Here is a 15,278-nt window from a genome sequence, read left to right as displayed (position 1 = left end):
CCTGTGGCTCAGAACCTGGGGTGGTGTAGGGGTGTCTCGGTATGCCCTTGCATCGGTTATTTGGTTAATTTGGTGGTGTAGGGGTATCTTGGTATTGCCCTACATTTGGTTATTTGGTGGTGTAAGGGTGTCTTGGTATGCCCCTACATGGGTTATTATTTGGTTAAACGGTGTGGGGTAGGGGTGTCTTGGTATGCCCCTTTTTTGGGGAAAGGTGTTGGAGTTATGGGTACGGTCATCCGGGGGGCACATTCGACTGCGCGCCTGTCATGAGTACTGAAGTGTTTTATGAGAATGTACTCGTTATGTGGTCCCCCTAATATAAATTATTTAAAATGTTGCTGTTTCCTTTAGAGGCCATATTTTCACAATAAAATAATCGTAAGAACCCCTATTAATTAACACCTAGTAGTTAAACTTATTATTATTAACGCGTATTATTAAAACACACTCTGCTCACTTACAAAGACTCACAATGACGTCACATTAGAGGGAGTTAGTGTGTCTTTGTGAAAGCGATGTGCGAGGCGATGCTGTATACACCCGGAGAGTGCATAAAGAATGATTTCTGTTTGACTCCCATCCCCCGGCTTCGCTTTTGTGTCACCAGATGATATTCTAGGCAGTATCTGAGTTCTGGAAAGCCTTATAAGGTCCAGGAGCTTCTCGATAGAGTACCTGCTGATGTCACATCCACCGAGAGCGAGCGGCGAGTGAGAGCGAGTGGGTAGATCCAGAAAATGCCTTTACGACTTATTGTTCATAAAGGAGAGGCTGCGGGGACACCGAGTGACGGCTTCATGTAAACGGGAACAGAAGATCCGAGAACAAGAGAGAAAAATCATAAGGAGAAAAAGAAATAGAGCCTGAACAAAGAAGCGAAAGGTTCTAAGCTAACGTTCCAAACGGACACGTTTCTCATAGTCTAAGATTGGATATTGAGCGTTTTTATATCTCCCGACATATAAAATAACTAAATACGGTGTAAGTGAAAAATATTATTCCTCGTCTTTGTTCGTTTCTTCCTCTTTGGCCATTTTATTGTTTTCTTCAGTTTTTTTGCTCCATAATATAATGTTTTCGGGCAGGTGCGTATTAGAAATATTAGCCAGTTACCTCCCAACAGTCCTGATTTTCTGCTAAATCACCATTATTCCACAACAACTAAACTTCCAAAAATGATGCAAATTATACAGAAATTCACAGATAATTGTTTTTTTATAAAAAAAAAAAAAAAAACGTAGAAAATGAGCTTCTCTCATTATTTTGACAAGCGGCTGAGTGAATAAACGGCTATTTTCACAATCCCGAAATGAGTTTATTGCCAATGAATGATTAACGTCGTAACGCATCCTCTCCCCGGCGCGACCAAGCGGATATTAATGTGTTTGTTCGGATTTGTTAAAGCTGAAAGGACATGTTTCTATGGTGCGCTCAATCAAATTGTTCTTTTGCATGACGTTCACATGCCATGGGAACACGCTACAGACGTGATCATTGATTACAGAGGGGGGCGAGATGAAAATGCCCCTCTCTCCTCAACTGATGCCCTGCTTTTCTAGGAGGTCGGAATGTTTGCTGGGCATGAGGTTATCACAGGGTTCTACTGCCCTAAAAGCCCCGATAATGTGTATAGAAACAGCAGGGAACGGCTTTATAAATTAAACGGGGTAAATAAACCCCATTATTCTTCTTCCAAATGCTTTTTCATTCCATAGGCACTGTTTTTGTATAAATAGCACCCAGGTATTAGGGTGCGGGTGCCGGAGGGGCAGTTAGCAACTTAGCACCCCACCCTGTGGCAATTCTTCATCCTCAGACACTCACACAGCAGGAAGTCCTGGCGTTCAGATGGTCTGTACCCAAATATCCCCTGTTGCCATGGAAACACGCACATTCAGTACAAATGCTATGATAAAAAGGATGAGGGGAGAATGAATGGGAGAGGAAAAGGTGGGAAGAGAACACAGTGTGTGGGAATCGGTTCGGGGTGATGGGAGAGCTGCTCACGTTCACCAAACAGTGCTACACACTGTATATATATATATATATATATATATATATATATATATATACACTATCACTCGGGGTCACTTGTTTTTGAAAGAAAAGCTAATTTTGTCCATTAACATAACATAAGATGGAAATCCAGCACAAACGGGGTTAATGTTGTAAATGACTATTGCAGCTGGAAATGGCTGATTTTTTAATGGAATCTCTTCATAAGCGTACAGAGAACCCTTTATCACTCCCATCACTCCTGTGTCCCAATGGCCCCTTATCACTCCCATCACTTCTGTGTTCCAATGGCCCTTTATCACTCCCATCACTCCTGGGATCCAATGGCCCCTTATCACTCCCATCACTCCTGGGTTCCAATGGCCCTTTATCACTCCCATCACTCCTGGGTTCCAATGGCCCCTTATCACTCCCATCACTCCTGGGTTCCAATGGCCCCTTATCACTCCCATCACTCCTGTGTTCCAATGGCCCTTTATCACTACCATCCCTCCTGTGTTCCAATGGCCCTTTATCACTCCCATCACTCCTGTGTCCCAATGGCCCCTTATCACTCCCATCACTCCTGGGTTCCAATGGCACTTTATCACTCCCATCACGACAGAATTCTAAGTTCTAGAATAATATTTTGAGTAATATGACCTCGAATAAGTGATGGAAAAAACCAAACTGTAAGATTTCTAGAATGTTCTGCGTTTGAATACAATGTTAAACTACATAATGACAGCTTTTATAGATAAGTATGTATATAGGATGGATTATTCAGTATGCGTATTCTTTGGTTTATATTACTAAAGGGCATATAAATTATTACTGATAAATGCTACTCTGTATAAAAAATCGTGACGGTGAGGTCTCTCTAGGGTTGTCACCTTTTGTCAAGCCCTTTCCTGGACGTTGTTTGAGAGGTTGTGCCATGGAGTGCGGGCAGGAGTGCGGCCCGTGGATATTTTGACAGCTAAAATGTTTGGTTTAGCAGAGGGAAAAGAAATGGAGGGATAAGAAGAAAGACAACAGAGAAAGGAGTGGAGAGAGTAGAGGAAAGGGAGAAGAAAGAGAAAGGAGGAAGAAGAGAGAAATGAAAGAGAAAACATAAATAAGAAAAGGGGGTAGAGGGTAAAGATAGAGAAGAGAGAAAGGTGAGAGAAATGTAGAGAAAAGAGTGAAAGGAGAGCAGAAAAAAGAGAGCGAAAAGAGAAAATAGAGAAAGCAGACCTTGCTCACAGTTAAAGGTAACTCAAACTCCATCAGCGTGACTGTGCACAGAACTTCAGCTCTCTCCCACCCATGAACCATCGTCCCTTCACATGCTCTTCACCCCTTACCAGATCCATGTAAAGTGCGGCAATCATCTACCCAAACGCTGACCGTCCCGACCTACTACATACCCTCTCCTTCTCCCGCCCTCATCCTTTGTTGTCCTCCCTCTTGTCCTGCAAACCCTTCATCTTCATGGCATCCAAGACAAGGCCCTCTCCTGGCTCGGTACCTTCAGTGTTTCCTTCTCTGATACCTGTTCCTCTCGCCCTCCCTTCTCCATTGGCGTTCCTCAGGACATCTTCTGCGGGGCATCTTCTCTATCTGACAGCTAATCTCATCTCTTGAATTCGTTTATTTTGCCTTAAAAAAGTATTATTATTAGTATTATTATTATTATTGCAATGGTTAACCCTTCCATTGCTCAAACATTGCTTACATGCCCCGATCGGACTTGGAAAATATGTTCTTTTCAGGCTTTATGAGCATTCGGGGAAAAAAAGTAAATTAAACCGAAACGGTCACAGGGTTAAGGCTAATCCAGGTACTCAGAAAGACTCTTAGAATACTCAAGACGTAGCATATGAGCCCGCGTTTTGTTGAAATGAAACACTATTTGTTCAGAGAAGCTGATTGCTTGGACGCAGCGATAGAGGAACGTTCCGAGAAGCCTTCGCTGGAGATGAAGTGAAATACATCAAAGGCATCGGAGTCGTGCCAGAGAGGATAATTGGAAAGTAAAGCCTGAAATAGCCAGATATCGATTTAGAATAAGCGCAGAATTAAGGCAGGTTGAAATGAGGACGCATCAGATGAGAAGACACATTCTGTCCCGGTTCCTAATCCCCTGGGTCACGTGCAGCCGCGCATGGGCACCCTGCAGCATGGTTACTCGCTTTCTAGCCAGGGAACTAAAGATGTTCTGTTCTAAAGAAATGCCCAAAAGCCTCTGTCCCAATGGGGTAATAAAAAATGCTGGGGACCAAATGAAAGCCCCACCTTCATTGTAAATGGCTGGATGTATATTACATGTATGTTTTTATTTATTATTCGCTAACAGGTGTGCTTAGCGCCTTACGTATAATAAAGGGGGGTAGAGTAAGAACATTCATAGTAGGTAGAGGGGTTTACAAACACTTTGGAGTAGGATAGGTGAGAATGGATTATGAAAGGCCTGAAGAGCTTACAGTCTTGACAAATATGTCACCGTGCATGTGTGGAACCGTTACCCACCTGTTACGTCTGCTGTCACCCAGGAACACACACATCAGAAATTGTTCGCCCTGAAACACCTAGCAAGGGGTCGAGCTCCAAGATAAGGGAACAAAGACTCTGATCCCAACAGTGTGGAGGCTCGGGTATAGGCAGGTAGAAATAGGGAAAGCGCTGTAGGAATAGTCAGATGACACAGGCTGTTTAGGGGCAGCGGTGGCACTGGCAGGCTGTTTAGGGGCAGTGGTGGCACTAGCAGGCTGTTTAGGGGCAGCGGTGGCACTGGCAGGCTGTTTAGGGGCAGTGGTGGCACTAGCAGGCTGTTTAGGGGCAGCGGTGGCACTGGCAGGCTGTTTAGGGGCAGCGGTGGCACTGGCAGGCTGTTTAGGGGCAGCGGTGGCACTGGCAGGCTGTTTAAGGGCAGTGGTGGCACTGGCAGGCTGTTTAGGGGCAGCGGTGGCACTGGCAGGCTGTTTAAGAGGCAGAGGTGGTACAGGCAGAATGTTTAGGGACAGAGGTGGCAGAGGCAGGATGTTTAGGGGCAGAGGTGGCACAGGCAGGATGTTTAGGAGCAGACGTGGCACTGTGGGACATGTTGTTTGTGAAGCTGGGGTGCCCCAGGGCAATTTTCGCACTGGGGCCCTATGGTTTCTTCTTACGCCCCTCATGTGGCATGTGGGCACATAAGCTCGATCGTGAGATAAAATATATGGGGATGGTGTTCAAATATTTCCAGGGCTGCTTTTTATTTCTAGTCCGGCCCTGTCCACAGTATATAAACATCCTCATACGCACACACGCACACACACGCACACACACGCACACACACATATATATATATATTATGGGATTAATAGTCATGCTTCTGACATAAACTCTACATCATTTTTTTTACACATTTGCGTCGATGTATTTTCATGTTTAAATTATTGACAATTACTCGTTGAAATGCCTGGTTTCCATGGTTGCCATGGAAACCCTTTGTCATTTCCGCTCTCGGCTGGCACCACGTAGCCCGCTCTGCTTCTGCCTTTAAACAATGACATAATGTGTGAGTAGATTACATCGCCAATCAGTCCCACGACTCACCTCCCACTGCTGTGGGGGGACACCTTACATCAGATGACATAATATCTGGGTCTGCGGAATACGTCAGCATTTACTAACCCCTTCACTGCCGGGCTGGAATAGAGTTTAGAGAGCTAAAATGTGCGCTTTTTGTTATCTAACTGGTATAATTGGTTGTGTAGATCTTTAACCCTTTCCTTACCAAGGCTTTTTATCACCTTTTTTGCCATATTTGAGATTAATTAAGATTCCCATGAAACCATAGAAACATGCAAAAAATAATTATTGTGAGCTCTAGTATGCAAAAAAATTATACTCACCGTAAAAAAACTCTTAGAAATGTTTCTGCACAGTAGGTGCCCCTGATGAACAATGACCCAATTTACAGACATGCCCCACATTTTTGTGTTCTAGGGGGCCGCATCCATCCATTACACAGTACCCTATAAGGTAGTTCAGTATTTGCTCAATTATAAGACGATATTGGATTTTAATTTAGGAAAAAAAGGAAAAGCCTGAATATAAGACTACCCTATAGGAAAAAAGTTTTACCAGTAAATGTTAATTCACAGGCGGTCCTGGTATGTGGGCATTATGGGATTGGGAGCAGAAGCAAATTCCAGTAAGCAGGGCCCTCTGTCTTCTGTCTCTGCCATATTTATGTCAACAAGTGATATATTGGAACCCGCATAAATATATAAATACATGTATTAGTAACTGCTCCAGAGCGCCTATATAACATAGGTACAGGTTAGGGTGTAATGGCGGCTGCTGCCAGCAGAGGGCAGCCGCTATCACTAGGAAGCAACATCTCCTCTTATGTCCTTTTCTGTGGCAGCCATCCGGTGTTATCACTGCCAGAACCTGCCAACCATTCCGTTCCGCCCACTCAAAGTTACCCACTCAGAAGCAAGGGCCCCCACTGTTCCACCCAATCACGACGGAGGTGGTGAGAGTCTAATGGAACGCTTTTTGAATTAAATTGCTGTAACCCCGCCCTGCTAGAGCGCAGAGTAGGCGGTGCTATTTTCATCGAAGCCTGCACTCATTGGCTTACGCCCCCTCCTGGTACCCTATAGGAAAAAGATAGTGGTGAGCGGGCGCGGCCGAGCCGCTTGCGGGGGCGGGTTCCCCGTGACGTCACGCAGCGGCTAGTTGCCGGCTCTCGCTCTGAGTTCTGCTTCAGTTGGTGCTGGAGAAGCCGGGCGGCGGACTGGTGAGAGCAGAACGCTGTGCGCATGCGCCGGACCATTGACTAGCGGGGCTGCCCTTATTTGCATAATAATAACCCCTAATTACCACGTGTGGGAAGGGCAGGGGGGTTATTAGAAGGCGGCTGACCGCGGAGGGGGTCCCCTCAGGGTGAGTGACCGCTCTCACTCGTACAGTCACTGTAATGTTAATGAGGGGCAAACAGGGCCTTAATTATGGGTTAATATATTTGGGGAGTTTGTTACATTGTTGCTACAGTGACTAGTGTTTCATATTTGCTATGTTTCTGTCACACCTGCTTCATTAGCCATTATTCTATTTTAATTTAATTTTTTTGTCTATTTTTGTTATTTTATGTCTATTTATTTTTATTATTAGTTTTATATTCCCAGAAAGTGCTACATTGTATTTTAATCGCTGTGGTCCAAGTTCTGGCGGTAATGGGGCTGATGGGTTTGTGGGGTATCTAGTGATTATAACGGGGGGTTGAAATGGTCGTGGGGCGCTATTACTATTGCTAATGGGGCGTGAGGGCTCCAGCCTGGGTGTGCTGGCCCGGTGTGTTTAGGGTAACTGGGCAGATCCAACAATATTAGGCTGTTTGTGCGGTTGTACTGGGCAGTGAAGGGTTAAAATGGCAAGGACACGGGGTGAATGGTTGGAAATTTGGGTCTGTGCCAGCCGCGTGTCACCACAGCCCCGTGTGGCTTTAACCCCTTGATACTGTTTGCACATTGGTTATTGCATTAACTCTGTATATGCCGGTTTGGATGCCCTATCCATGGCACAGCGCGAGACACCGATTCCCTGATAGAGATAACATGTTTGGTTTATTCCGCCCCATCGGGTGCAGTCGTCCAGGCGGCTGCCATCACTTTGTCTGTAAGGTCATTTTTGTAAATGTTTTTTTTTAGCTCTGAGCACCGGGGAACGGGGGGCAGTCGGAACGGGCTTCTGTCCTGACGGAGCCCCGCGCATGCGCTCCTGCCCGGCGATGTCCTCACCGGTGGGTTCATGGCTGGTAACGTGACTGGCAGCTCCATTGATAGTAAGCGCAGGGATATACCAAGTGCAGGGTGCCTACGAATCGGTGCCCACCGAGCAGAAAGCGCCCGCGTCTCCCCCTCCTGCCCCTCTCGGGGTATGTAATGGTGCGTTCCTGAATACTTAGAGGGGGCGCGTTTCCCGGCATCCGCCCCCCCTCTCCATCCGATTCCCTTTCGCATGTTAAACGGCGTAGAGTCATGGAGTCCTGACAAAGATGGGAGTGATGGGGAGGCGTGGGCAGGAAAAGACAAGGTTATGATGTCATGTTTTTAACCCCTTTCGTGTCGGCACTCCCAGGAATGCAGTTATACCCCATTTCCAGAGCCTTGATGTTGAATACCCCTCGTCTACCGCTCGACTCCTCTTTGATCCGACCCCCCGGCGGGTGGTAAACTGCTTGCTGGCGCGTTGCTGAACTGTCGGTCGCCTGCTGTCCTTGGAAATATGGAGAAGACAGCCTGCTGTAGCGTAGACCTTTCCAAGCAACCTGTCCTCCAGCTGGTTCAGACATGTTGGGGACCCTAATGTTCTTCATAGACACTGGCGCTCTCCAGATTGGAGAGATGGCACGTGGCAGTCCCAGCTTGGCACAGATTACCCTCTCTGATGAGTGGTGGATCCTGGCATGCACTGCGGTGCATTACGAGGATGCGGATGAATGGTGCAGTCCGTCGCTGGAGACGTATCCGTCTTTTCCAGCCTTCCTGATCTTCTGGGATCGGAATGCGCTTTCCTTCCCCTGGGAATTTCCATATTTCATGAGCCCCACCGGCTGGGAGTTGTGGTCTCGGCTGGGAGTTGTGGTCTCGGCTGGGAGTTGTGGTCTCGTGGCAGGAATGCTGATTGATAGTTGAGAGAGATGCTATAGGCTATTAACCCTTTAATAGGCCATTTCATATGCCATTGTAGCGACTAAATGCTTCTTATAGCGGTCGTTATGGAAACCGTGACTTGTCAGGAGATGAAGGTATTCTGGATGGAGTCACCTGTATCCAAGCAGGGATCCCAGCTGTGCTTCTGTCTTGGTCGGGTGTGTTTGCAGGTTCACATACATGACCATCTTAGAGAGTTAACTGTTTCAGTGCCCAACTGACACTAAAGGTCATGGACCCAAGGAACACGCCTTAACGTTTTATTGGAGGCAGGAAGGGGCAAGTTTTTTTCCTCCTACCCCCGGAATACGTGTTAACCCCTTCAGGCATCGGCACATATGATCTGTGTCCCCCCCCCCCCCCCCCATCATTGGTTTTTTGGACCCCCTTATTGAATGGTAGTGTTTGCGGAGATACCCTGTTCCTTTCTCGTTTGGGGACGGTGGTATCCGGCACCTCTCAGGCATGACTCACAGCCGTCATTACGCATCCAAGGAAAATGCCATTCTTTGCCCTTAACGGCTGCTTCTATGCCCCTGCGCTTCCTTTTTTGGTTGCCCCTGGAGCTTGTGACTCGGCCGCTCGCTGACGTGCAGAGCTGGCGTTCCGAGAATAAACCGGTTCTACGATCCCGCTAATTAAAAATCCAAAAAAGCCACCAGACCAGTAATTCCTCCTCATTAACTATTAAATGGAGCGGCACCTACGCCTTAATAGCGTTCACGCCGCTTTTGTGGTCTGGCTCATTTGCGTCGCGTCTCTCTGACATCCTGAAGGACCGGCGAGCATATTTGCGTTAACTATTTAAGCGCTGGCTGCACTGGCCGCATGGTCATACGTTGCAAGCTGTCCTTGAGATTCCAAATATTAACCCTCTAATGACCAACAGATTCTGTTGTAACGGCGAGCAAGTGGTTTTATGAACCGTTCTTATAGAAACAGTCACTGGTCAGGAGGTGGAGTCACCTGTGTTCAAGCAGGAATCCCAGCTGTGATAAAGCAGGGAGAAAAGCACCAATCGGGATTCTCAGATATCATTATATAAGAGGAGGATACGAAGGAGTCGACTGCAGGCTGTGTGACCCTGAGAATCTGCCCCAATCACCCTGAGAATCTGCCCCATTCCCCCAAAGACCAGAAAAAAAGTCATCAGAATCTGCCCAATTGCCCTGAGATTGGGGCAAAAACCCTAAGGCAAACTCTGACAGGTCCCAGGTGTGCGTTTGTCACCCAGATACACCCCCCCCCCATTGGGGGCAAATATTGATCCCTGATGTGGGGATCTTGGTATTTTTGATGTTAATTTCCACCTCCCAGCTGGGCGGCTGATTCACGCATCTAATTATATCTGTTCTTGGAGAGAAAGGCACTGGTTTTCTTCTGAACGCGTCCGTCCGGCCCGTCTCTGTCTGCAAACACAGTGGATGTGATAGAAGCGCAGAGGATTTCGTTCTCGAGAAGCGCCCCCCCCCCCCGTCCACTTAAAGCGTTATTAAAGCGTGACTCGTTATAAATAGCCTCCCGTCACCAACAACTGGAATACGGCAGAGAGCGCAGCGTGTGGATCGGGCCTAGCAGGGGCCGCACGGGGGCCGCACACGGCTGGCCGACAAATGCTTGAGAAATTCCAGGAATTGCCCAAGAACGGGGTGGGTGTTTTGTCAGCTGTGGGTAAGAGGTAGACTGTCTTAAACATAGAACCCGCCGGCAGATCGGCCCCATTCGGCCCGTCTTGTCTGCCTCTCTAATCAGTCGTTGGTCTCGTCTTAGATTCCGGAGCCGTATGTCTATCCCATGCGTGTTTAATACCCTCGCTGTATTACCCTCTACCACTTCTGCTGGGAGGCTGATCCACTTATCTACCACCCCTTGTGACAACTAGAAGCTTTTACTCAACCAGTGTCAAGCCAGAGCATCAAAGAACTAACTTGCTAACCCTTGGAGTGCTGGAGAAATGTGTGCAACGCCAAGGCACCCTTCCGGAACAAAATAATAATGTACCGCAATCAACGGGAGCGTTCCACTGGTTTCCATGGTGACTGCTTGGTAATATTCTACCAGAATTGCTCGTTATAAATGATACCCCTGGGGTTATGATGCCCCTCTTGCCTGGGGAGAGATGTCCCGTCCCATTGTACAGCGCTGCAGAATATGATGGCGCTATATATATATAACTAAATCTAATAAATAATACAAAATGTGCAAGCAGGGGCCACAAGAGAGGTGCGGGGGGGTCCCAGAAGTCCGTATTTACTATCGCTTACCGCCCACCCGACGGAGCGTTCCCAGCACAAAATGTTTCAGCTCGCGGCTCGCACAAGAAGGAGGAGAGACGCGTCTTCCACAACAAACACGTTTTTTAATGTTCTCCAGCAAAATACGACCTTTAACCCCTTCGGTGCTGAAGGGCGTGCGGTTCTAGCGCCTTTCGTCTTAATTACCCGTCTGACGGGAACAGTGCGTTCGGCGATGTCTTGGGAACCGAGGCCAAGGGAAGAACGCCGACGCGGAACCCTTATTATCCGAGACAATGAAATGTTATCTGGGAGGGCGCTGTGATCCGGGGCGCTCGGCCGTCTTTATTTGCTTGTTATGCAGATTATTCACCCCGATTAGAACCTCCGAATATTTATTTCTTGTTAATTATATCAGTCTGCAGAAGATTCCGCTGATCAGATCCTTTTTAAATCATTCCCGTTAACAGATGTCGCTGAAATAAAAAAGGGAGGAAATAGAATCTTGGAGACCACGAGTGGCATATTTTGTTTTTATTATTAAATGTATCCGTTGTGAGAGTATATAATATATATATAATAATTACATGAAAGCAAGGGAGATGAGTGCATGTAATGCGATATTGTGGGGTGGCTCAACGAATGGCTGGTGAACCAAAATAACTACAGTGAGAAGTTACTGTTATTTTGGAGGAACTTGGGTAATTATTCCCTTTTATTATGTAATTTAACCCGTATAATGTATAGAATAATAAAAAAGCCGCAGCCCTGGTCCCCACACCGAGCCAAACTACCCTGATGCCTAGGAGCTGACCTATGGCCCAAATAAGACCAGCAAATGTAGATGGGAATCACATAGACACAGAAGCTGCCAGCAGATCGGCCCCATCCGGCCCCCGTCTAGTCGCCCGTTTCTCCTGCTTTAAAGACTCAAACCTTTAATCAGTCGTTGGTCTCCTCTATCCGTTGGATGATTAAGTCTCCTCGCTGTATTGGCCTCTACCACTTCTGCTGGGAGGCTATTCCACTTATCTACCACCCTCTCAGCTAAGCTTGCAGACAGCAGGTCATGGACCTGTATATCCCGTCGCTCGGCTCTGCCCCGGGCCATGTCTTTCTCATACGTTTCTTGGTCATTTCACTTTTCAGGAGAACACAGAATGCTGGAAGCCGAGCGAGAGGCTAACGCTGTCTCACCTTGTGGCCGGCGCTCTCTTTATGTATCAGAGTGACTGTCTCTTGGTCAAACGAGTTGTGTGTAGCCTCGGCCATTGCATTTAACGACTGGCAGTCCCTTCAAGAGACGGACCCTATCGGACCCTCAAAAGAACGAGGGAGAGACGTGATTGGTCGGAATCATGAATGTGATGTTTGACGCCGCTTGGTTTATTCACAGGGGGTCCCCGTGTCTGTAAGACCACCACCATTTCTGAGAAGAAGGCGCAGGCGCTCCGTGGTTTGCACGGGGTTATAATTTTTGGGACGAGGAATGATTTTTGTGGATTTAGGGAGCGTTCGGGGGACGAATAATCGCGCTGTTGTCTGTTTTCACCTTTTTATGATACTTTTATGTGAATATACAGCAGGCCATCAGGTCAGAGGTCAGCTTGTGACATCCGACTCCCGGCACCCGATAGCTCTCTGATATTTTTCTCTGTCTAAAAATTGTGCTGAACCCGATCGCGCATGTTGGCTTTCCCCCAAACACAATAAATCCCCAATCCGCTGAGCTCGTCTTTTCCGTTTATTCTGGTGGCCTCTCTGTTGTGTGCCGTCTGCTGAGTCCGGGGTATGAAAGTGATTTCCCCCAAACCCTGTCGGGGCCAGAAATCTCTTCTCCCACTCAAGTATTCCAGAACATTCTAAACTACTAAACCAGTGGAGGAGAGCGATGGCTACACCGGAACACAGCGATTCGCATTGAAAAAAGACCCAAATCCATCCGGTTCCTCCAGAAGAACCACAACCCGCCCCCCCAAGTTCCAATTATGACTTTGAGAAAGGGGAGGGGGGGATACCTTCATATATATATATATATATATATATATATATATATATATATATATATATATACACACAAATACATTATTACCCGTTATATCCTGTATATTCCTCATATTATATATTATATACTCTCCCCGTATTACTAATCCCGTCCTTATAACCCGTTATATCCCTGTATATTCCTCATATTATATATTATACACTCTCCCCGTATAACTAATCCCGTCCTTATAACCCGTTATATCCTGTATATTCCTCATATTATATATTATATACTCTCCCCGTATTACTAATCCCGTCCTTATAACCCTGAATGAACATGACATCAGAGAGCGGCTGGAATTGTCTCTGTACTTTCTGTAGATTTCCGTCTGACCCTAGGTGTTTATATTCTTTTTAAAAGAAATATTTGATTATGCAGAAAATGCTGCGTTTAAAAACTGTTGACAAAGTATCAGTGCTGTACATTATGGAATCTTGTTTTCTTCTTTTTTTTTATTGCATAATATATCATTACATGTCGTTTGTGCCATTCCTCGTGTATTGTTTTCACGTGGCAGCAAGAATCACACTGCGTGTCCCTCTTTTTTTTAATTTTACATTTTTGGGGGTTATTTCATGTTATTTATCAAACTCATTGAACAATCTCATGCTTTTGCTTCTTTTCTGTCAAACATCCGGCGCAGCCTTCATTCCATTCTTCATTCTTCATGCTTTCTGGATCTTGATGTAACCAGCGCATCACAAGTTGGGCGAGGAGTCGGCTACAATCTTTATGCTTGGTTCTTGCGTAGTTCAAATTATTTTAACATTTAGAGTTTGCCACCTAAAAGACCTTTTAGTCTCAGATACGCGTTAATGGATTATAATTTATGACTTCAAAAAGTAAATTTTTAGCCCAAGTAACACAGTAACCATGCGCTCTTTGTTACCCTGTGCAGAACAATTAGAAACATTTGCTCTTAATACGGAAATTTCTCGAGTTCAGGAGACGTCCTGCGAGCCGGATCTCCTGGCAGAAGTTGAGGGAAAGCCAGGAGGAACGTTCTTCTACTTGGTTGATCTCCAGGTCATACCTGGTTTTATTCATCAAAAATCAAACAAAAACTTTGACTTGGAGGTCAGAAGACCCTCTTAGACAGTCCCTGCGTCATAGAGGAAGAAGGCGCCTATGTGAATGTAGCCTCCATCGCATCACTTTCATTTTGTTACATCTCAGCTGTCTGTGTAAAGGGTCGGCCTGGCTGTCACATCCCCGTCCGTGTGTCGTCGTCACTGGCGCTTCATTACCGGGGGGGACGGAATGGGAATGTGAGCGGAGGACTCACGTGGCCTGCTTGTTGTCTCGCCCCTCTGCTTTCTCCCCCCCCCCCCCCCCCCATAGATCTAGGAGTAAGATTTAGGAGGAAACGTCCGCTTCTGCCGCTCCGGAGGAAAAAAAGCTTCCGTCCCGAGTCGCCAAGCCTGGAGCACACAAGTCATGTTCAAGTGTGAACCCAGGCAAAGAGCGGGCAACGACTTCTTCATCAAGTCTATCGGAGACGGCGCGGCAGAAAAGCGTCGGACCACCTTTTTCAGAGTGGGTATTACCTTAGGCATCCTATCTGCTCATTTCGGGGGTAGGTATACTTCTGGGGTTCATTCAGTCCTGCATGCCGTGTCTTGTGATCGTGCCGTGTCTTGTGATCGTGGGGTTGTCCAAGTCAACGTCTTCTGGAAGCCGGCCACCAAGTCATCACCTTTCGTGTTCTAATTCATTGGCCGCGATCGATAAACAGAATCTTAAATCGTTCGACGTTAATCATTCGGACCTAAAGTTCCCCAAAGAACCCTAACTTTTTCCCGCCGGCGTAGGTCGATGAGACTTGGTTAGGTCCAGATCTTCTCGTACCAGCTGTGGAGTCCCACTCCGAGATCACGCAGCGCGTTAACGCGTGGCGCTCTGGTGAGAGGTCTCCTTCCTACCCACCCGTGAAACTATTTAATGCTGATCTCATGGGGGAGTTTTGGAGTCGTTCACTCTTACTCACCCGTCTCTAAAAATAATAGATCTTCCTTACAGGAGCCTCTCCTAAATCGGGCATCTCGCAGCCCGAAGCTCAGCGAAGGCGACGGATATTTTCCTAAACTAATAAAAGAGCAAAAACAACAATCCGTTTTCACAACCAAGGCTTTAACCCCTTGGATTCCGTAGTTTCATGTTCCCAAATGTGGTTTTAATCCAAGCAAAGCTCTCCGTATTACTCATAGTCTCTCCATGAAGCTACAACCTGTCGGCCCCATCCGGCCCCCCGTCTAGTCTCCCGTTTCTCCTGCTGTAAAGACTCAAACCTTAATCAGTCGCTGGTATCGT

The sequence above is a fragment of the Sceloporus occidentalis genome, unplaced genomic scaffold (genome assembly GCF_023333645.1).
Source record: "Sceloporus occidentalis isolate IW3139 unplaced genomic scaffold, rSceOcc1.0.p SCAF_232, whole genome shotgun sequence".
Classification (NCBI taxonomy): domain Eukaryota; kingdom Metazoa; phylum Chordata; class Lepidosauria; order Squamata; family Phrynosomatidae; genus Sceloporus; species Sceloporus occidentalis.
Note: the sequence above shows the minus strand (reverse complement) of the source record.